This window comes from Balaenoptera physalus (genome assembly GCF_965194825.1).
Source record: "Balaenoptera physalus genome assembly, chromosome: 15".
In the NCBI taxonomy this organism is placed as follows: Eukaryota; Metazoa; Chordata; class Mammalia; order Artiodactyla; family Balaenopteridae; genus Balaenoptera; species Balaenoptera physalus.
The window spans coordinates 63,894,053-63,913,522 of record NC_138894.1 but is presented as its reverse complement, the minus strand read 5'-3'; the positions used below and the strand labels follow the sequence as shown (position 1 = coordinate 63,913,522).

The window sequence follows — 19,470 nt, the reverse complement described above, 5'->3', positions numbered from 1 at the left end:
TGGGGGAGAGGGAGACCCATGTGCCAGGATATCCCAAAAAGCCAGGACCCTTCTAGTGCCACCCTGGGCACTGTCACAGGATACCAAGACCTCATTAGGAAAAGATGCAAGCATCCCCCAGCTAATGCACAGTCTGCAACAGCAAATTCATACATAGGCCCTTAAGAAAGTGTTCCTTCTATCCCACTTTCTGTCATTCAAAGTGGCTGGTTAAACAAGGACCTACTGTACACCACAGGGAACTCTGCTCAATACCCTGTAATAACCTAAATAGGAAAAGAATTTGAAAAAAAAACAGATACATGTATAACTAAATCACTTTGATGTACATCTGAAACTAACACAACATTGTTAATCAACTATGCTCCAGTAAAAAATTAAAATGTAAAAACAAAAAAAAACCCCAAAGTGGCTGATTAAGGTTAACATTATTTTGGGAAGGGATAAAATGAGAGCTATTATGCCAGGCTATGCTAGAGCATAAAGCAACAAAGCACTGGCCTTGCTAACAGTGCCTGGCACAAAGGAAACACTCAACAAATGGCTGTTGGTTTATATAAATCCTGACCCAATGTGTACAACTTAGTGAGTGACAGGCCAGAGATGCTGCTTTCCCCATCTGCCATGGGCTTTGTTGGCTGTGTGAGGTTCATAAATATCTCCAAGTCACTCTACATCTTGCAAGGGTGTAGACCCCAAGGGTCATAGATAAAGGTGGATTTATGTGAAGTTAATTAAACTCAAGTCCTGGCAAGGTGTTCACATAGTCATATATTTTTATAAAATCTGCAAAAAGAAGATATTTTTGTACTGTTTCCTTTACGAGGACTCCCAAAATTCTATAAGCCTCAGGCTCCATAAAATCTGGAGCTACCACCATAGCTCTTTAAAGAGGGGTTTGGAACTGCTAAGAGCACCGGGAAATAGGATGCTTGAGACAGCCATGTCTTCCTTGCAGCCTGGAGCCCACAACACCAACAGGTTATGCTCCGAGCGAGCCCACAAACTGCGGTCCCCTGCCTCAGGCTCAGCTGACGCCCTCTTCTCCCCGCCCGGCCAGCAGTGCAGAGCTCCCCCCCTTGCCTGATCCCAGAAGCTGTAAGGAGCCAAGGAAGACCCTCCACCGGCCCTGCCACTCAAATTCCTTTTTACTGTCCCAGGACTTGGGGTTTCTCACCCCCAGCCCCTCCCACATGTGGCAATTTCATTTCAGCCCTGGCCTGGGGTCCCCCACCCTGTCCCCCACTCGATGGTCATGCTCTCTAACCGTAAACAGCGAGGCGGCAGTTGAAAACATGCTGATGCCTTATGCACAACCAGAGCTCTACAAACACTCTGTGATTTAATTTGAAATATTTGCTTTATATAATTGGTAGATTTTAGCTATTGGACTAAGATCATTCACAGAAATAGACTGTAATTTACTGCTGTTTCCCTGGGTTTTTTTATTACTGCATAATTAAAACCTACTGTCAGCTAGCACGGGGTGGGGGTGGGGGGGGGGAACGTTGGTGTTATGCAGTGTGCATTTTAATTGGCTGTACAACCACCATCTCTTCTTCCAGCAGCCCTGCATCTCCGCAGTAATGCATGCGCATAATTCTCAGATCTCTTGAGGTACCTGTAATCCATAGCCTTGCAATAAACCTACTGTCTGATGTTCCAGTTGTCAGCCTTGCAGATGCTTTCACAGTGAAGGCCCTCAAACTAAGGGCACGTGGGCTCGGGGAAGTTGGCATAAGCGTGAGCAGGTTTGGAGGAAGCTCGGCACAGAGCACGGCGTTTTCTCCTCCGGTTGTACTCCCTGCAGCCATCAGGACTGACGACTCTATTACAAAGACGGAAACATGGGCCAGCAGCTCTCCCCTTGTGCTGTTTCTCACAGGAAAAGACACAGCACTCAAGTGGGCAACAGAATGAAAGAGGACTGCAGATTCTTAATAGGAGAACTGCCATCCTAGTCTGTAGGGTTTTTTTTAAATTGAAGTATAGCTGATTTACAATATTGTATTAGTTTCAGGTGTATAGAAAAATGATTCAGTTTTTTTTTTTCAGATTTTTTCCATTATAGGTTAGTACAAGATATTGAATATAGTTCCCTGCACTATACAGCAAATCCTTGTTGCTTTTATGTATAGTAGTTTGTATGTGTTAATCCCCTACTCCTAATTTATCCTCCCCTTCGGTAACCATAAGTTTGTTGTCTATGTCTGTGAGTCTGTTTCTGTTTTGTCTATAGGTTCATTTGTATTATTTTTTAGATTCCACATATAAGTGATATCATATGGTATTTATCTTCCTCCGTCTCACTTACTTCACTAAGTACGATATTCTCTAGGTCCATCCAGGTTGCTGCAAATGGCAACGTTTCATTCTTGTTTATGGCTCAGTAATATTCCATTGTGTATACTCACCACATCTATATAGGTCCTTCTAGTCAACAAACGTATACCTACTCTGAGCCAGTCACTGTGCTTGACACTGGGGGTGTAGCAATGAATAATACACAGTCCTTGTTCTCTATAAGCTCACATTCTAGTAGGGGAAGAAAAACATTCATATAAATAACTACATTGCCCCACCACAGCTTTTGCTAGAGATATGAGGAACTATTTGATATAATGGAAAGAATGCGGTCTTTGGAATCAGAGACTAGGGTTCAAATCCCACTTTTGCAATGCGTTCAGCTCTACTGCCTTTAGAAAAGCTGCTTCTTCAAAGAACAGTGATTCCCTTATAGCAACAGAATGCTACCCTGCAGGGTGCTGGGAGGCTCCACGGCTGTAGGGTGGAGGTGGCTGCTGAAAGCACCCTCCTCCCCTGTGCTCTGTGCAGTTCCAAGCCCCCTGAGATGAGGTATGCTGGGGGATCCAGTGGCGAAGATGAGAAATTACAGACGTCAAGTGCTTGGTACAGTGGCTAGCATGTCATAGGCACTTGATAAATGGTAGTTATCACTGTTGACAACTGTTAGGGAAACACCACCTCTCCTGTCCCTGAGCTATTTCAATAACAACCAAACTCCAATCTCTCCTCTCCCTGAGCCTCCTTAGAGCATCCCAGGAGAGCTCCTTCTGCAAAGCAAAGCTGACCTGCTAAGGATCTGCTTTAAACCTTAGTAGCTCCACCCCCCTGGGAGAAATTCTATCGTCCTGGCAGAGTGGGAGGCACCAGCGTGTCCCCTGCTTCCTCTCCAGCTTTCTGCCCAGCACCCCTCCCGCCACCCTCCCTCTGCTCCTTGCAGAGTCACTTCCCTGCCATACGCTGCTTCCTCCTGCCTCCTGATTTTGGACATTCTGTTCCCTTCCAGTCCAACCACATGCGCTTGTTCAAATCCCCTTGAGAAGCCACACTCCAGCCATCATGTCCTACGCAACTACTAACAGAGTGCAACCCCTCCCCCCCAAACTGTTCTCTCCACTTTCCTATTTGCCCCTCTCTAATCCATTCTCCAAAATGCAGCCAGCCTGGTTTTTACACATTAATCACATCATGGCACTCACTTCCTTAAAACCTTCAGTGGCTCCCCTCCCATCACACTTTTTTTAATATCTTTATTGGAGTATAATTGCTTTACAATGTTGTGCTAGTTTCTGCTGTATAACAAAGTGAATCAGCTATACATATACATATATCCCCAAATCTCCTCCCTCTTGCGTCTCCCTCCCACCCTCCCTATCCCACCCCTCTAGGTGGACACAAAGCACCGAGCTGATCTCCCTGTGCTATGCGGCTGCTTCCCACTAGCTACCTATTTTACATTTGGTAGTGTATATATGTCCATGCCACTCTCTCACTTCGTCCCAGCTTACCCTTCCCCACCCCCGTGTCCTCAAGTCCATTTTCTACGTCTGCGTCTTTATTCCTGTCTTGCCCCTAGGTTCATCAGAACCTTTCTCTTTTTTTTAGATTCCATATATATGTGTTAGCATACGGTATTTGTTTTTCTCTTTCTGACTTACTTCACTCTGTATGACAGACTCTAGGTCCATCCACCTCACTACAAATAACTCAATTTCATTTCTTTTTATGGCTGAGTAATATTCCACTATATATACGTGCCACATCTGCTTTATCCATTCATCTGTTGATGGACACTTAGGTTGCTTCCATGTCCTGGCTATTGTAAATAGTGCTGCAGTGAACATTGTGGTACATGACTCTTTCTGAATTATGGTTTTCTCAGGGTATATGCCCAGTAGTGGGATTGCTGGGTCGTATGGTAGTTCTATTTTTAGCTTTTTGAGGAACCTCCATACTGTTCTCCATAGTGGCTGTATCAATTTACATTCCCACCAACAGTGCAAGAGGGTTCCCTTTTCTCCACACCCTCTCCAGCATTCATTGTCTGTAGATTTTTTTGATGATGGCCATTCTGACCGGTGTGAGGTGATACCTCATTGTGGTTTTGACTTGCACTTCTCTAATGATTAGTGATGTTGAGCATCCTTTCATGTGAGTGAAATCCATCTCCCGACCGTGGCCTGCAAGGCCCTGCTTGACTGACCCCTCACGTTGCCCCCTTGCTCACTGGGCTCCAGCCACACTGGCCAGTCTGCACTTCCTGCGACCCCAAGCCCTTTTCTGCCTCACGTGAGCACCAGCCTCTGCTTCAAGACTACTGGATGCCTGTCCTCAGGGGGCCGCCTGCTCAGTCTTCCCTGTTCAGCTCCAGGGCCAGGCCCCCCAGAAGCCCCTTCCTCCTCCCCAGACAGGATCACGGCCCTGTGATTCTCTCTCATCACACCCTGCTCTTTTCCTTCATAATATAAATTATGATCTGTAATTACTTAATGACCTTCTTTCCCTCTAGATTGTAAATTCCACAAGGATGGAACTTCAGCCCGAGCAGGAAGCCCAGAGCCCCGCACACATGTCTGTGGAGCAGATGTCTCTGTGAAGGTTTCCCACAGCCCGCCACCCTCCTCCCACACCCATCTGCATGATACACTGCTCTGCAGCATTTCGTTTGTACGTCAATCTCTCCCCACAAGAATGGGAGCTTCTTGACACCAGGGCTATCTTCTGTGCGTTCCCAGCATAGCAAAGCCTCCTCCCTCCACTCCCACATCTGGCATAAAGATTAACTCATGAAGGTGCAGCGCTCCTAAACCTGCAGCTAAAAAAACGTAAAAGCCCTGCCTTCAGATAACATTGTGAGCAAATGCAAATACAAAAGGAAAAAAAAAAAAGAAGTTTAAATTTACTGAATATACTGAAAATGCTTGCAATCATGAAGTGCTCACACTGAGTATTTAAGTGAAGTAATTGCGGCACTGAATAGCCATAGCCTACCTTACTCCTGACAGGTCTTCAGCCTGGTTTTCTACTGGTACTGACACCTCCTATACCCTGAGAACAGAAGACCTTGCTCAGGCACCTAGAAGAAGAGAAGGATGAAAAATGTTAGGAGAAGGGAAAGAAAGGAGGGTAGAAAGGGCAAGAAAAGGCAACACGGTGAAGTGCAGAGAGCGGAGCTCTGACGTCAGACCACGTGGATTCACACCCTGCCTCAGACCTGGCCTGGGGCAGGTCCCTTGGCCTCTTTAGACCTATGTTTCCTCCACTGAAAAATGAAGGTAGAGTTGCCTCAGCAGTTTGTCCTGAGAACTAGATCATGTAAAGCATGTCTGGCTTAGATTTGGAAGCACCTAGCAATCCACGCCCATAGCCACCATTCATTTGTATTTGCTCATCCAAGTATTTATGCAACTCCTCCTGTGTGCCCAGAACTGCTGAGGCTACCAGGAGAGCAAAAACAAATATGTTTTCCCACTCACTGAGCCTACAGTCCCTTCAGGGATATAAACATTCCACTAAGCAAAGGTAAACGTGCACCTGTGCTGGGTGCTACAGAGGCGAGGACACCGCGAGCGCCTGTCACCATGGAGAGAGGCAGTGGCCTCTGCGGCCAGCTGGCCTCGGCTTGGCTTCTAGTGGTACCACTCACCCACTAACCGGGTAGACAGCCTTGAGCCAGTCACTGGCTTACCTCCTTATGCTTCTGTTTGCTCATCTGTAGGACGGGGTAACAGCAGTATCTACCACATAGGGTAGAAGATTAAATAAGTTAGAGAGAGGGCCAGTGCTTAATAACTACTATATAAGGATTTGCTGTTTCATTATTATTACTTTGCCTAATTAGGGCAGTAAAGAAGGATTCCTAAGAAGCACCATTTGAACTGAGATATTCAAAGGTTAATAGTGTTAAGTAGGTGAAATGGGGGAGTGAAGAGCCCAGGCAAGTGTCCACAGGTGGAAAGGATAGTAGCAAATCCAAGGAACTAATAACAGGCTACCAGGGCTGCAGCTGAGAAAAGAAGTCAGACCAGGCAGGACTTTGTAAGTAACGTCAGGAGTTTCATCTTCATCCTACAGGCAATGGGAGAGCAGAGAGAACATCACTCTAACTTGAGAGCAGAGAAGAGACTAGTGAAGGGACAGAGTGAATGCAGGTATGCCGCTAGAAGTTTGCTGTAGAGATCTAGAAGAAATTAGGATGTCGTGGACAAGAGGCGTGGTAATCCAGATAAGACATGGAATGGATTTAAGAGATGTTTTGAAGATAAACCTGACAAGACTGGGTGATGGGGCAAGATGCAGAGAGAAAAGCAGCAGAGGGAGACGCCCAGCATGACTCCTAGATACCTGGCTTGCAAAACTGGACGGATGGTGGAGCTATGAACTGAGATGGAAACGGAGAACTGATCCTAACAGGGGCAGCATGGATGCAACGGAGGTTAGGAGTGCCATCTAAGTAACAATGTATGTGAGCGATCAGAGGGCAAGGAATCTGGGCTTTCTTCCCTTGGAGAAGTCACTTGACCTGCATATCTCATATTCCGTTAAGCGTTCTGCAGAGAGGGAGAACTGATCATCCAAAGGTCATTTCGATTTGGCCATGGGCTGCAGTGATGTGACAACAATGTACACTTAACCTGCTCTTTCAGGCCCAGGGAGTCCTCCACCTCAGGCCCCTCTCAGCAGCCTGAGACCAGCAAGAGGAGAAAGGGTAAGGGTCTAAGTAGAGAGTCCACTGAAGCAAAGAGATAACTGTATCTTCATAGGGCACTGGAACAAAACAATGTTCTCCTTGGTGAACAAAGAATCCAGGTAAGTTGTCATGGGAACAGTCAATAGATTTTAACATCATTATTATTTCTAGCTACCCTTGCTCGAGCATTTAGAGTACACCAGGCACTTCATCTACACTATCACCTTCACACAGCACCTGGAGTAACAGGAAGAAGGATACAGAGAGAGTAACTTACCTGAGGTTACACAACCACTGAATGACAGAGCAGGGATTTGGACCCAAGTCTGCATGACTCTGAGGCCAATCTTCTTTTTTTTTTTTTTTAATAGGATTTTTTTTTTCTTTAAATTTTTGGCTGCGTTGGGTCTTTGTTGCTGCACGCCGGCTTTCTCTAGTTGGTCAAGCGGGGGCTACTCTTCGTTGCAGTGCGTGGGCTTCTCATTGCAGTGGCTTCTCTTGTTGCAGAGCACGGGCTCTAGGCACATGGGCTCAGTAGCCGTGGCTCGCGGGCTCTAAAGCGCAGGCTCAGTAGTTGTGGCGCACGGGCTTAGTTGCTCCGCGGCATGTGGGATCTTCCCAGACCAGGGCTCGAACCTGTGTCCCCTGCATTGGCAGGCGGATTCTCAACCACTGCGCCACCAGGGAAACCCGCAATCTTCTTTTTTTAACCCTAGAGAATTTCTTTGAGCAACGCTGCAGCATTGACTCCCATATTCAAAACAGACATTTTCAGGTGGTTAAACGCATGCAAGGTGAAGCCCTTGGCCACACAGTAGAACAAAGCTAATTGGCCTCTGCAGAGGTCAAAACCACGACCTTGTCCTTATTGGATCATTCTGCCAAAGGAATGCTTAAGGCAGACAAACTTGCCATCAAATGGCTATCAAGCATTTTATTTCCCTTCGTATTGTGTAGGTTGCTCGTTTATTCCAAGAGCTCTGCCTTTCAAAATAAGCCACTGGATGGAAGGGAGACAAGCGATGCTTCTACAAATCATCAAATGGAAAGGCTTTTTCAGGATGTGTTAAGGACTTAAAAGGTAGGAGGTAAGGGACTGGAAACCTACCTTCAGAGACGGACAGAACCGGCTCCCAGGTCCTGGCCCTCGGGAATGGAGGCCCTCTACTGGCCTTGCCACGTGCTCACACTGCCACCTGCTGGACATTGCATGCATCTCCACTTCCCCTAACCGTCCACCTGGAGACCCACACAGCCTATCCTGCAGGTTGATTGCTCACACTTTATCATCCCCTTTTCGCTTTTCAAAGTGTCATACTCAAAAGGAATTTTGGTTTTCTGACCCAAACTCTTTTCAGCCTGATACAAAAGAAAGGCAGGTAGGAATCCATGCATGCTCTGGTGTTGGTGTAGGGGAACCAGGAGGATGCGGGAACATTTTGTGAGGGATCCAGGGTAGGGGAAGAAACCTCCTCAAATCCTTTTGAAATATAGCGAGATGCATTCTTCCCTGTATATTTTCTTTTCCTTGAAGCACAGCTTGTGGAGCTAAGGGCAGGGTGGGTTTCCAGCTTCAGAACATAGTGCTATTATTTTCCAAGACTGCAGGCAGCAGTCTTTCTTTTTAAAAGAATTATAATCTTCCCCTTTCATTCACTCACAGCATGAAAATAAATTACTGTGCTTGAGCATTTTAAAAATTAAAGGCTTAGATAGCACATGCTGATCAAAAGCTGATCTTCAAATACCCATTTCCACCAACTATTACTTTTTTTAAGTTGTCTTTTTCATTTGTATTTGATTTACCTCATGTGGCATTGCGTCTCTTATTCCAAATTAGATAGGATGCTAACTCCCATTTCTTGGGGATAAGTTTGGAATAGAAAGATGGGTTGGGGCTTCCCTGGTGGCGCAGTGGTTAAGAATCCGCCTGCCAATGCAGGGAACACGGGTTCAAGCCCTGGTCTGGGAAGATCCCACATGCCGCGGAGCAACTGGGCCCGTGAGCCACAACTACTGAGCTTGCGCGTCTGGAGCCTGTGCTCCGCAACAAGAGAGGCCGCGACAGTGAGAGGCCCGCGCACCGCGATGAAGAGCGGCCCCCGCTTGCCGCAACTAGGGAAAGCCCTCGCACAGAAACGAAGACCCAACACAGTCAAAAATTAATTAATTAATTAATTAGTTTTTTAAAAAACAAAAAAAAAACCCTCCCCCACAAATCTATAAAGAAAAATTAACATTAAAAAAAAAAAAAAGAAAGATGGGTTGGAGAGTTTTGGAGATAAAAGTCAGGGGCCTACCTAGTGACTCGTCCTTCATGTTTAAGGTTCAACAACTCAAATAAATTAGAATCATTCTCTGAATCCTCTTTCCAAAGGAAGACACTGAAAGATTTTTGCTTTTCCAGATTTCCAGAACTTCTTGATAATAGAAGAGGACCTGGAATTTCTCAGCCAGTTTTCAGCTTTTTTACGTCGTTCACTGAAGCCCACTACTGTCTTCTGATTTAATGCGCAGAACCGAAACCACATACATGGTTAGTCTCTCCCCAGGTGGTTTCGCTTATTCCCATGGCCTCAAGCACACCTGAGTGTCACGACTCCCAAGCCCGTGTCTTTAGTTTCCAACATTCACCTAAGGTCTAGAGCCAACTATCTAACCACCCACTAAATATTTCACCCTGGATGTCCCACAAGCACCTTAAATTCATCGTGTCTGACAATCGTGGTCACCCCGGCCCCATCTCCCAAAGCTGCTCTTCCTTCGTGTAATCAGCCCAGGTAATGGCAAAGTTATCCACTCAGTTATGTAAACCCAAACCCCAAATGTCTCCTAATACCCCCACCCTTTAGGTATGATTGACCTTGAAGTCCTATTATGCCTACTACCTAATAAAACTATTTATTCTCTTCTCTCCAGCTATGCTGACATTGCCTTTGCATTTGGACTGTTGAAACAGCCTCGCAACTATCTACCTTTCACCGTATTTAATGCTCTGCTTTTCATCCTTCATGTTCAAAAATACAAACCTCATCACATCCTTGATACCACAATCACAATACATAAAAAGAAAAGTTGATAAACTGGGCTTTAGCAAAATTTAAAGCTTTTGCTCTGAAAAAGATCCTGTTAAGAGGATGAAAAGACAAACTATAGACCAGAAGAAAGTATTCACAATCACATATCCAAACAAGGACTCATATCTAGAATATATAAGGAACTCTCAAAACTTAACATTAGAAAAACAATTCAACTCAAAAATGGTCAAAAGACATGCACAGACACTGCACAGAAGAGCAGATACGGATGGCAAGTAAGCACATGAAAAGGTGTACATCATAAACCATTAGAAAAATGCAGATTAAGACTACAGTAAGATATAATTACACCTATCAGAATGACTAAAATAAAAAATTGTGATAACACCAAATCTAGAGGAGGGTGTGGAGAAGTTAGATCACTAGTGAAAATGTAAGATGGCAGAGCCACTTTGAAAATAGTTTGACGTTTCCTTTTAAAACTAACAATAGACTTACACCAACAGAGCCAGCAACTGCACTCTTCGGCATACAGCAGAGAAAGGAAAACTTGTTTTCACACAGAAATTTAGACACAAATGTCATAGTAGCTTCACTTGCAATAACCAAAAACTACCCAAATACCCTTCAATAAGTGAATGGTTGAACAAACTGTAGTACAGACAGCCCATGGACTATTACTCAGCAATAAAAAGTAATGAACTATTGATACAAGAAACATCTTGAATGAACCTCAACAAAATTATGTTGAATAAAAAAAAATTTATGTCAAAAGGATATATTTTGCATGATTCAATTTATGTGAAATTCATGAAATGGCATAATTATAGAGATGAAGAACAGATTCGTGGGTACCAGGGGTTAGATATTGGGTGGGGGAGGAGATGGGTGAGGCTACAGAAAGCAAACATAGGAGTCATGCAGTCGTGGTACAGGGAAGAATCGTAATTGTAATGGTGGTTATACTATGCTACACGTGTAATAAAATTGCATAGCACCACACACACATACACACACAAATGAGATGAATGAGTGCATATATTAACTGGTGAAATTGAACAAGCAGATTATGCTAATATCAATCTCCTGGTTTTCATTTTATACTATGGTTATGCCAGATGTTCACATTAAGAGAGGTTGGATAAAGGGCACACAGGACCTCCCTGGACATTTCTTTGCATCTTCCTGTAAATCTATATACTTATTTCAAGATAAAGTTTTAAATAACTACCAGGGGGTAAGGGGAAGAGGGATAAATTGGAAGATTGGGATTGACATATACATACTACTATATATAAAAGAGATAACTAATAAAGACCTTATAGCACAGGAAACTCTACTCAATACTCTGTAATGGCCTATATGAGAAAAGAATCTAAAAAAGAGTGGATACATGTATATGTATAATTGATTCACTTTGCTGTATACCTGAAACAACATTGTAAATCAACTATACTCTAATAAGAACTTTTTTAAAGTTTTAAATAACTGACTATGTCACTCCCTTCTGAAGTTATTTGTAGCTCTCATTATTCATAGACTAAAACACATTCATCTATGCATATAAGGTCCTCCATTCCAACATTAGTTTTCATTAATTGTAGTTTTGCTGTCTTTCATCTTTTTATTAAGTATGCTAAAATGTCCACCATTTTTTACATGTTTGCCTTTACATCTAGGATTACAGAAAAAGTATGCATGCAACCTAAAAATTCTCAAATTTGCTAGAGTTGGACATTCTAAACATATCCCATGGCCGTTTAGTAAATCTTTGCACTTCATACCAAATTAATCTATCCATTAGCCACCCATTCTGGATACTGGAGGCTTTATGCAATTTCTCTAAAGAGAAAGGAAAGATGAGCTACTGTGATAAAGGCAATAGAAGAGTGAGAATTATTATAGCACATAAAGCATGGGAAGTAGTGAAAGGAGTCCATGGACCTAGGAAATACTCCTTCATTGTTGATTTTGCTCCTTAGTTTCCTAGGGCTGCAGTAAGTAACAAAGTAGCACAAACTGCAAGGCTTAAACAGAAGGAATTTCTGTCTCACAGTTCTGTTGCTAAAATCAAGGTGTTGGCAGGGTTGGTTCCTTTTGAGGGTTGTGAGGGAGAATCTGTCCCATGCCCCTCTGCTAGCTTCCAGTGGTTTGCTGGCAATCTTTGGCAGTCCTTGGCTTGTAGAAGGATCACCCCAATCTTTGCCTTCATCTTCACATGACATTCTCCCTGCATGCATGTCTCTGTGTCCAAATTTCCTTTTTTTATAAGGATAGCAGTCATATTGAATTAGGGGCTTACCCTACTCCAGTATGACTTCATCTCAACCAATTATACCAGCAATAACTCTATTTCCAAATAAGGTCACATTCTGAGGTACTGGGGGTCAGCAAGTCAACATATGAATCTGGGAGGAAAACAATTCAGCCCATAACACCCAGAAAGCGCTAGTAAGCAAGAAAACGCTGTTCTTTCTTCCGTTTGAATGAATAGATAGTCTACACGTCAATAGTGTGCCTGATAGCAGAGGGCACACAGAATTTGATGTGGAAACTGGGGCTTACTGTGAAGATTCCTTTGCTCATCACATACGAAGACATTTAACAACCACATGAGTGTGCTTGACTCTCTATTAGCAGATAGATACTTGATGGCTTGCCAAATATGCAGGTTGGATCATCCTGAAATCAAGCTGCTAATCACAAGGTAATCATATTCCAGTGTATATAGTTGACTCACCTTGTAGCTGACTTAGAGTCATAAATTATCTACAAAATTTTTCAATATGAGAAAAATACTTACTTACTAGAAGCAAACCATAGTAGGTAAATAATTCATTTAACTTTTATAAGGGCCAAATTGCTTAATCTAGGAGTTGTAACCAATTGTGGCCAGGTATTGTGAGAAGAAAGTGAATGTGGCCATTCTAAACACTGCCTAGGAATTGCTTAGTGGCTTTTGGGGGCAGGGAGGAGGATGAAACAGACTCTCTGAAAAGAAACCCTCTGCACAGTCCTCCTTCATCTCCAACAGCCCAATCCTTTTATATATGTTCAGTGTGAATGAGTCAATCTAAACAGCTCCCAGGCACAAATTTGAAGTTACTGCCCGATAACGTCTGGTATCTGATATCTTCTGCATCTTAGAGCCTCAGTTTAAACGTCCGTTATAACATCTTATATGCATGCACATTTATTTTCTACTGCATTTCACATAGAATCATCTGTGCTTTTTAGAAACATCCATCACCTATTCTAGGAGTTTAAATTCATATCAAAATGTTACGTGAGACATCCACTCAGGGAAAAATTAGAATATGGAGAGGTTTCATGGGAAAGTGCCATGTGAGAGAGGGCTTGGCTGATATACAGGAAATAGACTTGCAGAGATGACAAGAAATGACATTCCAAGGAAAGGAAAGAGAATTGTGTGACTGAAGTCAGTGTGCCATAAGTGGTAGAGCCCAGCCATGGAGCCTGGAGCCCCCTGAGAGTTCCTTGAGGAAAGAAGGAAGCAAACAGGCCCAAGTGAGATGAAAACCCATTGATTGAAAAACCAATCAGAGAAGAAGGGACGGCTGAACGAAGGGGCTTGAGTCCAAATCCTTAATCTGCAGAGCAGCAGAAATTCAGGCTGGCACCAATATCCAAGAGATCCAATCTGAGGGAAGCAACTTAGATTCCCGGCACAAGGTAGATATCCAAGTCACGGAGGAGGATGGTCTAAGGACTTCTGAGAAAGATCCTGAGTGGGAACAGTTTTGTGTCATGGTGATGGAGACTCCACACATTCAGATTATGTGGGGCAGGAAGCTTCCCTCCTCTGAGTCAGGGTTGGAAGGATGGACCCAAGTTGCTCAAGCTGCCTGAGATGGAACCGAGAGAAACCTTGGGAAAGGGGCATGACAACACCAGTATGCCCAAGTACATGTGAAAAGACAACATCCATCCTCATTATCACTATCATCATCATCATCATTGCCATTGTCACTAACGCTTAAGGAGCAATTTCCCATTTAGCAGGCACTTTTTTAAGCACTTTACACAATATTAATTCATTTAAACCTTACAAAAATCCTACTTATATCTTTTTTAAAGATGAGGAAACTGAGGTAAAGAGAGGTTAAGTAACTTTCCCAAGATCGTCATTTGAAAAGTAGCAGAGCTAGGATTCACACCTGGGTGGTCTTACTCCACAGTCTATGTGAAACCACCATAGCCTGCACTGCTTCCCTGATGGACCAGCAGAACCGCCTGCCTTGACTTCACTGTGGCTTCCTCCCTCCCACCTTTCTGCCTCAACCCCCTGAATTCCTGCCTCCTTATGTCACCACTTATGCTAACAAACAGTACTCTGGACTTGGTAACAAAGCTAGACAACCTGCGTTCTGCAACCAAAAGGACTAGAAGAGGACAAGAGCAAGGCTGTAAAACAAACCGTGGGCTAGAATGAGAGGCCAACTGAGTGACTAACATAGCCCATTTCTCCTTCCTCTTCACTATAAATGCAATAAAATCACAGTGATAGAGGCAAAGAGGTCTGCAAACAAATGAATCAGTGCTTTAGCTGTGTATAAACCATGGCACACTGTCTCCAAGTCTGTCAAACAACCGTTCTCCTTGCTGGGTATATTAGCCAGCTCAGGCTTCCACAATAAAATAGCACAGACTGGGTGGCTTGTGAGAAATTTATTTCTCACAGTTCTGAAGGCTGGAAGTCCAAGATCAAGATATCGGCAGACTGGGTTTCTCTGTGAGCTCCCATCCCTCATGTCTCTTCCTCTTCTTATGAGGACACCTGTCGTATTGGATTAGGGCCCCACCCTTCTGACCTCATTTAACCTTAATTATCTCTTTAAAGACCCCATTTCCAAATACAATCACATTTGTGGGTTAGCGCTTCAAGATATGAATTGGGGGATGGGAGGGGGACACAGTTCAGACCATAACACTGGAGTTAAGTCATGTGTCTACAGAGTTTATAAACCAAGGCTGCCTTTCAGGCATGGTTGAAGGCTCCTATAGATGGAGAGCCCCAGGTGGGTCTGCTCTGCACTGAGGAACTCAGAAGTTGAGGTAATCACACAGGCTCTCAAGCCATTCATAAGTTCAGGCCACATGGAAAGTCTGGGGTCTTTTGTCACAAGTCCAAATATAAGAGCTCTCCCATGCACTCCTAAATACTCCTATGTGTGTATATATATATATATATATATATATATGTGTGTGTGTGTGTGTGTGTGTGTGTGTGTGTGTGTGTATGTATATATATATATACACATATATATACACACACATACATATATATCTACATTATAATATCACTCCATTAATGCGATAACAGGGAAAGGACATAATAGTTTTAATTCTTTTATTTTCATTTAATACATACTGATTGGTATGTTTCATAATATGGTACATGAATGTAAGAATGTAAAGAAGAAATACAGAAAAAAAATTCTGGTCCCTACCTTCATAAAGTCTGCAGTAGTTCACTGGGGAACATAGTCCTTCTCTAACACATCTGATTTGCAACCAGCAGCAGAAAAAAATATTCAACAATACTAAAAAATTATATTGTTTGCAAATACAAAGTACATTTTTTTCTTCATGCAATAAAAGTAAACTTTTCTCCTTAACAGGCTTCCGTTTTTACAAGCCTAGAGAGAGAGCAGCAATTTTTAAATACCATTTAATTGATTTAAATGGCATACCACCTGGATTTCACAGCTTTTCTACTTTTGCTTATTCCCGAGGGGTGCCTTAAACCTAGTTGTGAGGTACAGTGACTGGACACAGGAAGGACAGTGAGGTCCTTTACGAAGCCAGTCTTGTGATGCTAACAAGCCTCTTATCTGTGAGGAATACGGAGCTGCTCTCAATTTTCATTCATCTTCAGATCAGTCACTGAGCCCATGAAGGTCACTGGAGGGAAGTGGTAGCACCGCTGTGACCACGTTTCCCTCTAAGTAGGAAACTGAAAAAAGCAAAATGTCTTTAAGATTCAAGAGTAGGGCTTCCCTGGTGGCGCAGTGGTTGAGAGTCTGCCTGCCAATGCAGGGGACACGGGTTCAAGCCCTGGTCTGGGAAGATCCCACATGCCGCGGAGCGACTAGGCCCGTGAGCCACAACTACTGAGCCTGCGTGTCTGGAGCCTGTGCTCCGCAACAAGAGAGGCCGCGATAGTGAGAGGCCCGCGCACCGCGATGAAGAGTGGCCCCCGCTTGCCGCAACTAGAGAAAGCCCTCGCACAGAGACGAAGATCCAACACAGCCATAAATAAATAAATTAATTAATTAATTTTTTTAAAAAAGATTCAAGAGTAGATCTAAAGCACCAAAAGTCCCCTGGGACTAATAGCAAATAGGTTAACCATGGGGAAAATTGGGGGTAATAAATTATAATGCAGTCAAATGGGGAAGCTAAAGATAATGTAAATTTAAGGTTGAGAAAGAAACATAGAATTGTCAGGGAATTCCCAACTTTATGTTCCATATTAGTTCAGCAATTTGACTAGCCTGCAGGAATGGTTTAGCAATATAGGTCACTTTACAAATGTAAATCATCCTAATTTAATTTTTCTGAGCTGGATTCCTTTTAACCGACCTGTTCGATGCTTACCTCTCCCCATTTCAAACCATCGGATACATGCTGATGTCACAGTAGTCTTCCAAAAGAGGGTGTCCAATCACACTACTTCAGAGCTGCCTCTAACACATATAGCATCCTTAAGCAAATTAGAAAAATGGCACCCTCTCCTCAAGTTGAAAGTTAAAAAAAAAAAAAAGTGTGTGTGTGTACGTGTGTAAATTAGTGTACCAATGCGCAAGCTGAACAGCTTGCCGTAGCCATACTCTCACCTGCTCACATGTCACCCAGTGCCAAGAATTCACTGGCAGTATGCATAGTAGATGCCCACGTGCATGTCTATACACACACTACAACCCAAGGTGAGATGCTATGGCAGGTACAGAGGTTGGTAGGGTGGAAATCAGGCCACCAAGATCAGTCAATGAGAGGAACACCAAGTGCTGTCAGACTGGGTACAGTGCATGCCAGCAGATACATGAGGGCGCCTACTGGAAGAGTCTTTCCTGCAGCCTCTGGCACTCAGCTGAGAGTCTTGAATCTCCACCCCTGACCACCTGCTCTCCAATAAGTTACTACAGTGGTTCTCAAAGTGTGCCAGGGGGCCTTGAAGATTCCCAGGGTGCTTTCAAGGGACCACAGGTCAAAAGTATTTTCATAATAATATTAAGGCATGTTTTTCATTCTTAGTCATTTCATGAGTGTACGGTGGAGATTTCCAGAGGCTACACCACGTGATGACCTCATCACTATGGAATACGTGCTCCTGGGTTATAAAAGCTTCACAGTGTTAATTTCTTATAGAGTAAATGTCAAAAGATATAACCCACACAAACAAAAGCTTTTTGGAATCCTCAATTATTTTAAGAGTGTAAAGAGATCAAAAGATTGTGAACCAGTGAGTGAGTAGATGTCTACAGTGTGACCCACACCCCCTAAGAAGTAGCAGCCACAGGTGGTATCATGATCACTCCCCCGTTGCTCAAAAGCTGTACTGGTTCAGGAGCAGTGAGGCAGCATGAAACCATCCTGGTTTTGGAGACAGGTCTATTTCAAACCCTAGTTTGATCGGTGATTAGCTTATGTGACCTAATCATGTTACTTAATCTTTCTGAATATGAGGACCTGTAGGTGCAGCATTTTAAATCCTCCCCATCCTCCATCTATCACTCTGAGATTCTCAACCAAAAGAAACATACCCACAAGAACCAGTAGCAAAATAAGAAACAAATACCAATTTTATCAAAGTCGGACAAGTGCTCCAAACCCCAACTCTGCTAAAAGGTGGATTGGAGAAGAAGGCGAGGAGTTCAAGCAAGACTTCCTCCCCCTGTTATCTGAACTCGAGAATGACCGGCTGTCTGAGCAGACTCCTAGTCTGTTCACCAAGCTACCTGGACAGCCTGCCCAGCCTGCCTTACCCACACAGGCACAGGGGACAAGCCCGTGGGTGCAGAGTATAGAAAGGGAAGGTACAGAGAGGAGCAGAAAGCATTTCAGAGTCCTATAATTCTGCCCCCTGGGGAAGTGTGACCCAAGGAATATTTCAGACACTGACCACTGAGATTAGATATTCTCCCTTCAACAGGGAGCAGTGAGTAGTAGATTAGAGGTAAAAATACTAAGATAGCAATGGAAGGACCTCCTACTCCATAGAGATTATAACACCTCGCGACCTGGCACACATCAGTCACTCGAGAATGGTAATGAATAATAGTATATGCTGGGGTTAATAGGAAGAGAGTCTGAAAAATAAGACACCTGAAACTTCTATAGCCTCTGTTTTCCACCCTTATTTATGGGAGCATAAGGGACAGTGGAAGCTAAAAAGTCCCACCTTCCCCCAAAGCAGGTGTCCCTTTGCTGTGTTCCTCCAGCCCCCCTGATCATGCATTTGAAGTTCTAGGTGCTCCACCTTCTTTAAGGCTTCCAATTCAGTGGAATGGCAGCTCTTTTGACTTGAAAGTTCTACTGCAAGGTCCAACACAGTGGTCACTTCATGATAGACAAAGATAATCATGACTTCCAGATTATTTGCCAAAAACAAAACAAAATAAAAACAGTGACTACTACCTCCTGTTATTAGCATGTCCTTAGTGTGGTAACTGAAGAGCCAAGTAAAGATGTGAGACATATAGAATCCACTTAAATACCTATGTGCCCCAGACCTGCAAGTTAGAGGAGATGAAGAAAAGAATTAAGGAGAGACTCAAACCTTAAACTGGTTAACTGATTTCCATCTAGTGATAAAGCAACCTGGGTAGGAGTTATAGAATTTCATCTACCCACATCAAACAATAAGGTTGAAACATGTCACATAAGAAATAAAGAGGTCTTAACTTGGACTCCAGGCACTTAGGCTGCAAAAAAAAAAAAAAAAATGGCATTGATGGATCAGTGTCTTGGGCAAGACTCAACGTGGCCATAAGGAAAACCTCCCTGAATGTCTGCAGCCCCAGATCCAAATCTCTGGACAATTAGCCTTCTCAGCTAGCTGAGAAGTAACCCCAATTTGCACAGGATGGTGACCCTGTTCTCAGTGGGTAAGGGTTTTTTAATTCTCAGAAGATTGAGAGAGAAATAGAGATGATAAAGTAATCAAGTCCATGGTATCAATATTTTTAAATTGCTTAGAACATATGGTACATCAAAGCAACTGACAGATTAAAATATGTAACCAAATAAAATATGTAATTGAATAATTGATTTTTAGACTTATGGTTCAAGTTAAAAGGTATAAATGGATTTGCCTATGTTTGTATACACTATTAGAATATATTTTAAAAACTTGAGAATTACAATATTTATAAATTTTATTTATTAAATTAACCAGAGCATTTTAAGTACTTT

The 19,470-nt window shown here is 43.3% G+C and overlaps 1 long non-coding RNA gene across 3 annotated transcripts in view; it reads right to left on the bottom strand.

Moving 5' to 3' along the window:
- The window catches only part of LOC309644264, a 665,166-nt gene that overhangs the window by 506,817 nt on the left and 138,879 nt on the right, over nt 1-19,470 (bottom strand). For all 3 annotated transcript variants that reach the window (XR_014254323.1, XR_014254324.1, XR_014254325.1), the window contains exon 2: nt 5,296-5,380. This is a non-coding gene — a long non-coding RNA (uncharacterized lncRNA). The remainder of the gene's footprint in view (nt 1-5,295; nt 5,381-19,470) is intronic.